Raw genomic sequence first — 9,231 nt, forward strand, 5'->3', positions numbered from 1 at the left:
TTATTTTTAACCAATATCTTTGCAAAAGTATTCATTGGTCAATTCAGAGCTTGGAAATATTGAATAATGTGCTTAAGGGGACTGACACTCAAGGCGCACAACAGGATAACACAACAACCACATTTTCAATTGACAATCATTGCTTTAAATGGATTGGTCGATTGTTTATATATGCCTATGCAAATCTATGTATTTAACTTGAAACCAAGGTTGGATTAGTAGGTCTAAGCAACATGCACCTGGATAATCGCATCATGATTCAGACGGCTCCTACGTCCTCATATACACATTATGACACAATAAAGAGCTTAATCTTTCACGAAATAAAAACATAGAAGCATACCCATTTATACAGGTTCTACACATTCCATTCTCCATGGCAATAAATAAACATTCTATTTTGCGCCAAACATCGCCTACAACTCAATTCTAAGTGCAGCATATTGGACGACTCCACAGTCATTGATCATTCGCGACTTTAAGTCATTCCTGTTATCTCTAGAGCACCCTATAGCGCTATATCTATAGCGCTGCATTTCTTCCCCATCTTACCATTGATTAGGTTTGTGCATTCCGATTCACTATGTTCCCACAAAGGTAATCTAAGAGAAATTTAGTTTACATTACTGTAAATGCTGTGCATAATGTGCTAACAAAGCATCATATTCTGTCATTTATCTCAAAGAATTCTGTAGAGCATGCCCTTTATTTCAGACTCATTGGCAGGCCTGGCGCTGAAAATATTCACAATTAAAAGTAAGATTCATCCCACAAAAAGACATAACAACAGAAGAAGCAGAGAGTTGGTATTTCAGACATGTGTAGAGAAGTTGGTCATAAGAGTTTTAATTATCACTTGCAGATTGTCGGTCATGAGCAGTTGTGAAATGTTGTTGATGTATGCGGAGAGGTCATCTTCTGAAAGCATCATGTGTATAAGTATTTCGTCACGTCTCACACCTTACCCATCTTGCAGAAGAAGCTCATGGTCCCACTTATCTGCGGCTCCAGAGTCAAGGCCAGGTCCCGCCACATGTCAGCACGGAGCACATGAGCAACTGGCTGGTGTCTCAGAGCAAAAAATCCCTTAGGGAGAGGTGAGTACCACGTCAGCACTCACCTTCACTGCCATTCCCTGCCACCAGCAGCACTCCAGGAGGTGTGGGTAAAATAAACAACAGAAAAATCAGAAGCCAGGAAAGTTGAATTGCTCTGTGTTTTATTTGAAGGGTGTGGAAGGAAACCCTGGAGGAGGGAAACAACCTCGCTCGGCTGGTAAGAGAATGAGAGTTAGAGACATACTACAAGTCAGTGAGCTCTTTACTAGCCTTTCAACAACCAGTTAGCACAGCAGAATAGATCTGTTGTGAAATTACACTAATGGGACTTCCTGTATCATACTGCAGGCCTGGGAAGTAAACACTTGCCTAAAAATGATGGACATGGAGCACGACGCTCTCACGATGGCCGTCTTCGCCACTCTGCCAGCTGACATCCAAGCAAGTGAGTAACACTTAGAGAGTACTCTGACAGGTGCCGTTTGTCATGACATCTTAGTAGAACCWTTCAACTGGCCATTTGTTTACATTCTGTTCCTCTTTTTCCCTTTCCAGAGGATGTTGCTGTGGTCATCCCGGATGTCACCCCACATGTCACCAAGGACGTGACACGGGATGTTCCATGCAGAGCTAGGAAAGGGGCAGTCCGGCGATTATTTTGCAGGCTTTGGAGGGCAGTGTGCTGCATTCACATGCCATCGGAAACTTGGAACCTCAGTGTCATCATTAGTCATCATTATTATAATGATACTACCTTAGATATGGCAGTCTGCAACTCAATWCACTGCCCCTGCATGGTGTTCAGCGTCCCCTGCATGTGGTTAATCGACTGCTTAACATCGTTCAGCAGGATCTGAARCTCAAGCCTGCAAGAAATCAGGCGGTTCAACATACTGAGATGATGAGAGGCTTCAGACCATGCCCATTGGACCATCTTTAGGATTCTTTCTCACTTAACACCAATCTTATTAGGAATGTAACTTTGTGCAGAAGATGTTACTATAGTGTTATTTAGAAGAAAAAAAGTGTACTTTGTCAGGCGCCAAAAGGATGACGGGWTGTCTCCCTGCTCCAGTGAGCTCTGCTGGCAGGTCCTGCTCACTGTTGGAGGAACGGGAGACAAATTAGAGGAAAAATATCTATGGTTGTTCAGCAATGAAACATTCATGGCATAATGGGGATTGTCCTTCCCTGTGAAAAGAATAACAACAGCTGGGGTTTACTTTCTCACTTTTAGATAATGTAATACAATCTTTAAACCCATCAGAAGTGTAGTGCTTACCTCCATMAAAATATTGGCCCCTGTTATTTTGGGCTGCATTGTCCCAATGTTGACCACTAGTTCCAACGTGTGATGAGAAGGTCTTGATGAAATCATCAGGTCAACATTTTGTTAGACATTTCAGAGATAGCATTAACAATTGTACATGAGACAGTGCTTRCAGATATTGAGGTATCTTCCTTCTGAGGTATGTAAAAAAATCTGGTGTGTGTACTCACATGAAAGGTATCCATGATTCTAGATTAAGCCAATCATGTATGTGATTACCATCCTATGGATCAGGAGCTGGAATTATTGCTACACAGCTTTCAGGCGACTTTATGTCTTGGGCCTGGATGAATCATTGAAATACAAGTAATATTGTGAATTTGTTCTACATAAGTGCCATTGTAATTTGGAATATTCCATCAAAGTTATTTGTTTTGACAGTCAAAACAACTCTTGCGATTAATCACTTGAGTAACTTGAGTTGACGGAAATAGCAACTGTATATTCTGACCTCGACACTGACTTGTGCAATGCCTAATGCATAATCTTTGCACGTTATTGGCTCATCATAGTATATAGCAGAGGATCTCATAGTCCAAAAACAGCATTGGCCAGCTCAGTCAAAACAACTCACTTTTACGATTAATCACTTGACTGGAGTAACTTGAGATCGGACCTAAAACATTAAAAGTAGGCTATAACTTGACGCATATCCTTACCTTTGACAAGCGTATCCAAAAGGCCTATCCAGTCGTGCGTGAAGATAGATGCGTGTATTACATTATCTAAAAGTGAGAAAGTAAACCCCAATTGTTTAGACTGTTAGGATTTATGTTTATGCACTATAGCCTGCTACCATATTGTATGAAGATGAATATTGTTTTGTTACACACACACACACAAACAATACAGATGTATGTGTGTAAAGACTGACCAACATAGAGTGACAGGCCATAAAAGCTGTGGTCAATCTGGAGAGGGGAGGGGTGCATATCTCTAGGCCAACCAGGGTGGGTAGGGCACTGGACAATACCAAATAAGGAACTGTTTGAGTGTAGAATCGGGGGGAGACACAAGACAGATCTAATCTACGCAACGACCAGATGCGGACATCTGAGAGAAGGGGACCAGTCTGAGTACCGGCGATAGGCTGAGCAAAGTTTAAACCACGCTCAGCCTCTACTGTGATAGGCCAACAAACGCGTTGGAACTACGTCATCACGGTATAAGAACAGCTGTTTACGTACTTCCTGCCAGTTCCCTGTTTTTACCCTGCGCGGTGATACAGCGAACCCGTATATACAAAAATTGCATTTGCCATTTATTGTTTGTGTTAATTAAACATAATTAAAGTTAGCAGACCTTGCTTTTATTTATCCTGATACCGGATTTGTTACACGCAGCGCTCACACTTCCAAAGAAGCTGAGAAGTGAACCATCAATGAGCCAGCTACAGGACAACATCGTCCGCATCCTCACGGCTAAAATCAAAGAGAGCGCAGACGACATCATGGATTTGGTGTAAAACAACACTATCAGTATCGTTAACCTGGAGAAATCGATTGATTTCAGTGCTGAGGAAGTAAATACTCTGAAGCAGCAGAACGCAACATTGAACATTCAGGTTGCAAAGCAGGAGAAGAAACTCACTGAAATGGAGTCAAAGGTAAACYAGAATGACCAGTATAGTCGGAGATGGAGTCTTCGAATTTATGGAGTAGCAGAAAAATCTGACGAGAACATCAATGCAAGAGTGAAGGACATTTGCAGCGCAATAGTCCCGGAGGAGGAGTGAAATGTTGTTATAGGTTCTCTGGAAGTAGTGCGCCGCCTGGGTAGGCTGAGAGATGGGGAAAACAACCAGCCACCACGACCAGTGATCATGAGATTCATCTCCGGGACAGCGAGGGATATGACATGGAAAAGTGCAAAGAAAAATGACTATTTAAAGAAGAACAACCTGAGGTTCAAGGAGGATCTGACAGAATTTGACAAAGAAGCTCGGAATCGTCTGTGGCCGATGATTGAGAGCAAGGAAGGAAGGAAGGGAAAAGTGCATACTTTGCGGGAGCTAAGGCTTTTGTTAATGGAAGGGAAATTCACGCTGACGCCTAGTTTGTTGACTGCTGGACTTATCAAGTGTATTGTGCAGGACTGAGTTTTATTTGCATCTGATAAAACGTTATCTTTCTTGAGGAATGAGCATTGTTTGTGTGTGCCAAACTTTTAAGTAACTGTATTTTATTTAGAGACATTGAGAGGAAAATAGGTTAAATGATGTCTAAATTTCCATTGGCCAAAGTAATATGGGTTGGAGATTTTAATACAGTATTACATGATAATCTAGATAGATGGCCTCCTAAGGATAGCAATTCTGTTCTGTGAATAAGGAATATAGTCTAAGTTAGTGTTCATAGATATTTGGAACATAAGAACCCAGATAATTTTACATGGAGTTACCAAAATTTATCTATACAAAATCTCGTATTGATTCTGTGATATCTGAAATTATGGCTGACAAGTTGATGATAAAATCGTTGTTCAATCGAGACTGTAACAACCACAAAGGATCTTCAAAAAAATAAAATGCAGGTTGTCAACAAAAAAAGTTTAGGCAAAGAGGTTAGCTGAAAATGGAACCAAGACTTTACTAGAGAATGAAGTATTTAAGAGAAATAGCAGGAACTTACATGATAAATACTTGGAATTGGCCTGGTGTTATGAATACGTTGGTAATTACTGGGAGCTAATAAATTTGATTAAGGCTTTTGCGCTAGTTCAATGGGGAAAGAAATTGCCTCTGCCAAGAGAGAGAAAAATAGACATCAAAAGGAATAATGGATTATACAAAAAAAACTGAACTAACTAATCAGGAATTACTGCGAGCTATCATCATTGCAAATGCAGTTAACTATATCTACGAGAGCATTGTAAGATCAGACGAAAATGTATGAAGAGGAAGAGAAAAATACAAAATATTTCTTTAATTTAGAAAAAAGGCAGCGAAAAACTTCCATATGTAATTAATGATTAATAATACTCCAATGAAAATCCAAAAGAAATCCTCAGCATGTTGCCCAGTTTTATCAGAATCTGTATAACTTCAGCCCAGCCAACCTTCCAATATGGATATTTTCTTAGACAATGTAGCAAACATTGCTATGAAGATAGATAATGATTTCAGGGATTTTTGTGATGAGTTATCTGAAATTGAGATAAAAGACTGTATTAAAAGCCTTAAGGACAATAGGTCCCCTGGAAATGGTTTAATAAGCYAGTTTTATAAAGCATTCAATGATACATTGATTCCTTTCATTCTTGCTATGTTTCAAGAATCAATAGAAAAAGGGGGAGTTACCGGCTTCCTTAAAGCAAGGTGTAATTACTTTGATTCCCAAACCTAATAAGGATACTCTTTATATAGAGAACTGGAGACCCATTAGCCTGTTGAATAATGATGGGAAATTATTTGCCCTTGTATTTGCTAAAAGGTTGAAACAAGGCTTGCATCATATAGCTCTGTAAAATTAGCTCACGGGACATCCCAAAGATTTGATATTGGCCGTGGCATTAGGCAGGGCTGCCCAATTAGTCCATTTGTATTTTTATTGGTTACTCAAATTATGGCTCTTAATATCGAGAAAGGGAATTTTCGAGGTGTTTCAGCACTTGGCAATGAATTTAAACTATGTCAACTGGCTGATGATACCATGTAACATTCGTCGTCTGAAGATGAGGAATCATCGGACCAAAGCGCAGCAAGTGTTCATGTTAATTTCATTAAAACAGAACACTAAACAAAATAACAAAGAGAATGAACGAAACAGTCCTGTCTGGAACAGACACAAAGACAGAAAACAACTACCCACAAAACACAGGTGGGAAAAAGCTACCAAAGTATGGTTCTCAATCAGAGACAACGATAGACAGGCCGACTCTGGCGGCTCCGGACAGGAGGGCGACTCTGGCGGCTCCGGACAGGAGGGCGACTCTGGCGGCTGATTCCTTTCATTCTTGCTATGCTTCCTTAAAGCGAGGTGTAATTACTTTGATTCAATGGACATGGATGGGGGAATATTTGTGTGACGACCTAAAATGGGGGCAGAAGCTCACCAGCACCCCATCTTATATGTCCAACCACCCCTGAACATCAGACTCTACTGAAGCACCTACAGTGGTATAAAGTACTTAAATAAAAATACTTTAAAGTACTACTAAGTCGTTTTTGGGGGTATCTGTACTTTACTATTTATAGTTTTGACAACTTTTACTTTACTACATTTCTAAGGAAAATAATGTACTTTTTACTCCATACATTTTCCCTGACACCCAAAAGTAATCGTTACATTTTGAATGGCTAGCAGGACAGGAAAATTGTCGGTTGGATGTGTTGCCAAATTCTCTAAAATGACGTTGGAGGCGACTTATGGTAGAGAAATTAACATTCAAAATCAATATATTAGATACATACTATTTATCAGCATATTGACAGATTATTGCTATCAACTGCTGGTTGCAAGTTATATTACCCTGTTTGTATCTTTTGGAACAATGGCAATTAAGTTGATTAAAATGATGTAGAATAGATAGATGGGCTACCACTGGTGTCACAGGCATCCACAGGTCTTGACCACCATGTTGCGATGCTTCTTTAGGATCACGTTGTTGTTGTCATCGTAGAAGAGTACAGAGATGGGACTGAGCTTGGTGGGTGCGCAGCACGCTTTGGGAACCTCATCCGGCTTCAGAAGGTGAACCTGCCATTGAAAACGGTAAATCAGACTCATTCACACATGCACTTTCATATAGTCAATGATAATATCCTGTTATAAAAGAGATTAGCAATAAGGCCCAAGGAGGGGTGGTATAATGGCCATATACKACAAACCTCAGAGGTGCCTTTTTGCTATTAGAACACCTACTCATTCAAGGGTTTTTCTTTATTTTTACTATTTTCTACATTGTTGAATAATAGTGAAGACATCAAAAGTATGAAATAACACAAATGGAATCATGTAGTAACCAAAAAAGTGTGAAACATATCAAAACATCATATATTTGAGATTCTTCAAATAGCCACCCTTTGCCTTGATGACAGCTTTGCACACTTGGCATTCTCTCAACCAACTTCACCTGGAATGCTTTTCCAACAGTCTTGAAGGAGTTCCCACATATGCTGAGCACTTGTTGGCTGTTTTTCCTTTACTCTGCGGTCCTACTCATCTCAAAACATCTCAATTTGGTTGAGGTCGGGGGATTGTGGAGGCCAGGTCATCTGATGCAGCACTACCGTCACTCTCCTTCTTGGTAAAATAGCCCTTACACAGCCTYGAGGTGTGTTGGGTCATTGTCCTGTTGAAAAACAAATTCATTCTCCTGAGTGGCAGAGTGGTCTAAGGCAAGCTGTGCAACTAGAGATCCTGGTTGGAGTCCAGGCTCTGTCGCAGCCGGCCGCGACCGGGAGACCCATGGGGCGGCACACAATTGGCCTAGCAATTGGCCCACAATTGGTCCGGGTTAGGGGAGGGTTTGGTCGGCAGGGATGTTCTTGTCCCATCGTGCTCTAGCGACTCCTGTGGTGAGCCGGGCGCAATGCACGCTGACAGGGTTGCCAGGTGTATGGTGTTTCCTCCGACCCATTGGTGCGCCTGGCTTCCGGGTTAAGCAGGCATTGTGTCAAGAAGCAGTTCGGCTTGGCTGGGTTGTGTTTTGGAGGACGCACGGCTCTCAACCTTCGCCTCTCCCGAGTCCATACGGGAGTTGCAGCGATGAGACAAGACTGTAACTACCAATTGGATACCACGAAAAAGGTGTAAGAGCTGGTGAGTCTCTGATCCACCTCTACGCAGATGACACCATTCTGTATACTTCTGGCCCTTCTTTGGGCACTGTGTTAACTACCCTCCAGACGAGCTTCAATGCCATACAACTCCCTTCCGTGGCTCCAACTGCTCTTAAATACAAGTAAAACTAAATGCATGCTCTTCAACCAATCGCTGCCTGCACCTGCCGCCCGTCCAGCACACTACTCTGGACGGTTCTGACTTAGAATATTGTGACAACTACAAATACCAAGGTGTCTAGTTAGACTGTAAACTCTCTTTCCAGACTCACATCAAACATCTCCAATCCAAAGTTAAATCTAGAATTGGCTTCCTATTTCGCAACAAAGCATCCTGCCAAACATACCCTCGTAAAACTGACCATCCTACCGATCCTCGACTTTGGCGATGTCCTTTACAAATAGCCTCCAACACCCTACTCAACAAATTGGATGTAGTCTATCACAGTGCCATCCGTTTTGTAACCAAGCCCCATATACTACCCACCACTGCGACCTGTACGCTCTCGTTGGCCGGCCCTCGCGTCATACTCGTCGACAATCCCACTGGCTCCAGGTCATCTACAAGACCCTGCTGATGCAGTAGCCTAGCTCAGACCGCTCGCATCTCAACCGCTGCACCATAGCAGCACTCACCCGTAGCACGTGCTCCAGCAGGTATATCTCACTGGTCACCCCCAAAGCCAATTCCTTCTTTGGCCGCCTCCTTCCAGTTCTCTGCTGCCAATGACTGGAACGAACTACAAAAATCTCTGAAACTGGAGACACTTATCTCCTCACTAGCTTTAAGCACCCGCTGTCAGAGCAGCTCACAGATCACTGCACCTGTACATAGCCCATCTATAAATAGCTGTCACATCCTGACCTTAGAGATCCTTTTTATGTCTCTATTTTGTTTGGTCAGGGCGTGAGTTGGGTGGGCATTCTATGTTTGTGTTTCTATAATTTCTATTTCTATGTTTTGGCCGGGTATGGTTCTCAATCAGGGACAGCTGTCTATCGTTGTCTCTGATTGGGAACCATACTTAGGTAGCCTTTTCCCCCACCTGTTTAGTGGGAGG

The 9,231-nt window shown here is 41.9% G+C and overlaps 1 long non-coding RNA gene across 1 annotated transcript; it reads right to left on the reverse strand.

Moving 5' to 3' along the window:
* Nucleotides 1-2,085: 2,085 nt before the first annotated feature.
* Nucleotides 2,086-3,130, reverse strand: LOC111972038 (uncharacterized). The gene is made up of 4 exons (XR_011480914.1): nucleotides 3,048-3,130; nucleotides 2,559-2,671; nucleotides 2,341-2,422; nucleotides 2,086-2,159 (listed from the first exon to the last, which is right to left on the reverse strand). It is a non-coding gene; the product is annotated as an uncharacterized lncRNA (long non-coding RNA).
* Between the last annotated feature and the right edge of the window lie 6,101 nt (nucleotides 3,131-9,231).

Source organism: Salvelinus sp. IW2-2015, linkage group LG2 (assembly GCF_002910315.2).
Source record: "Salvelinus sp. IW2-2015 linkage group LG2, ASM291031v2, whole genome shotgun sequence".
Lineage (NCBI taxonomy): Eukaryota > Metazoa > Chordata > Actinopteri > Salmoniformes > Salmonidae > Salvelinus > Salvelinus sp. IW2-2015.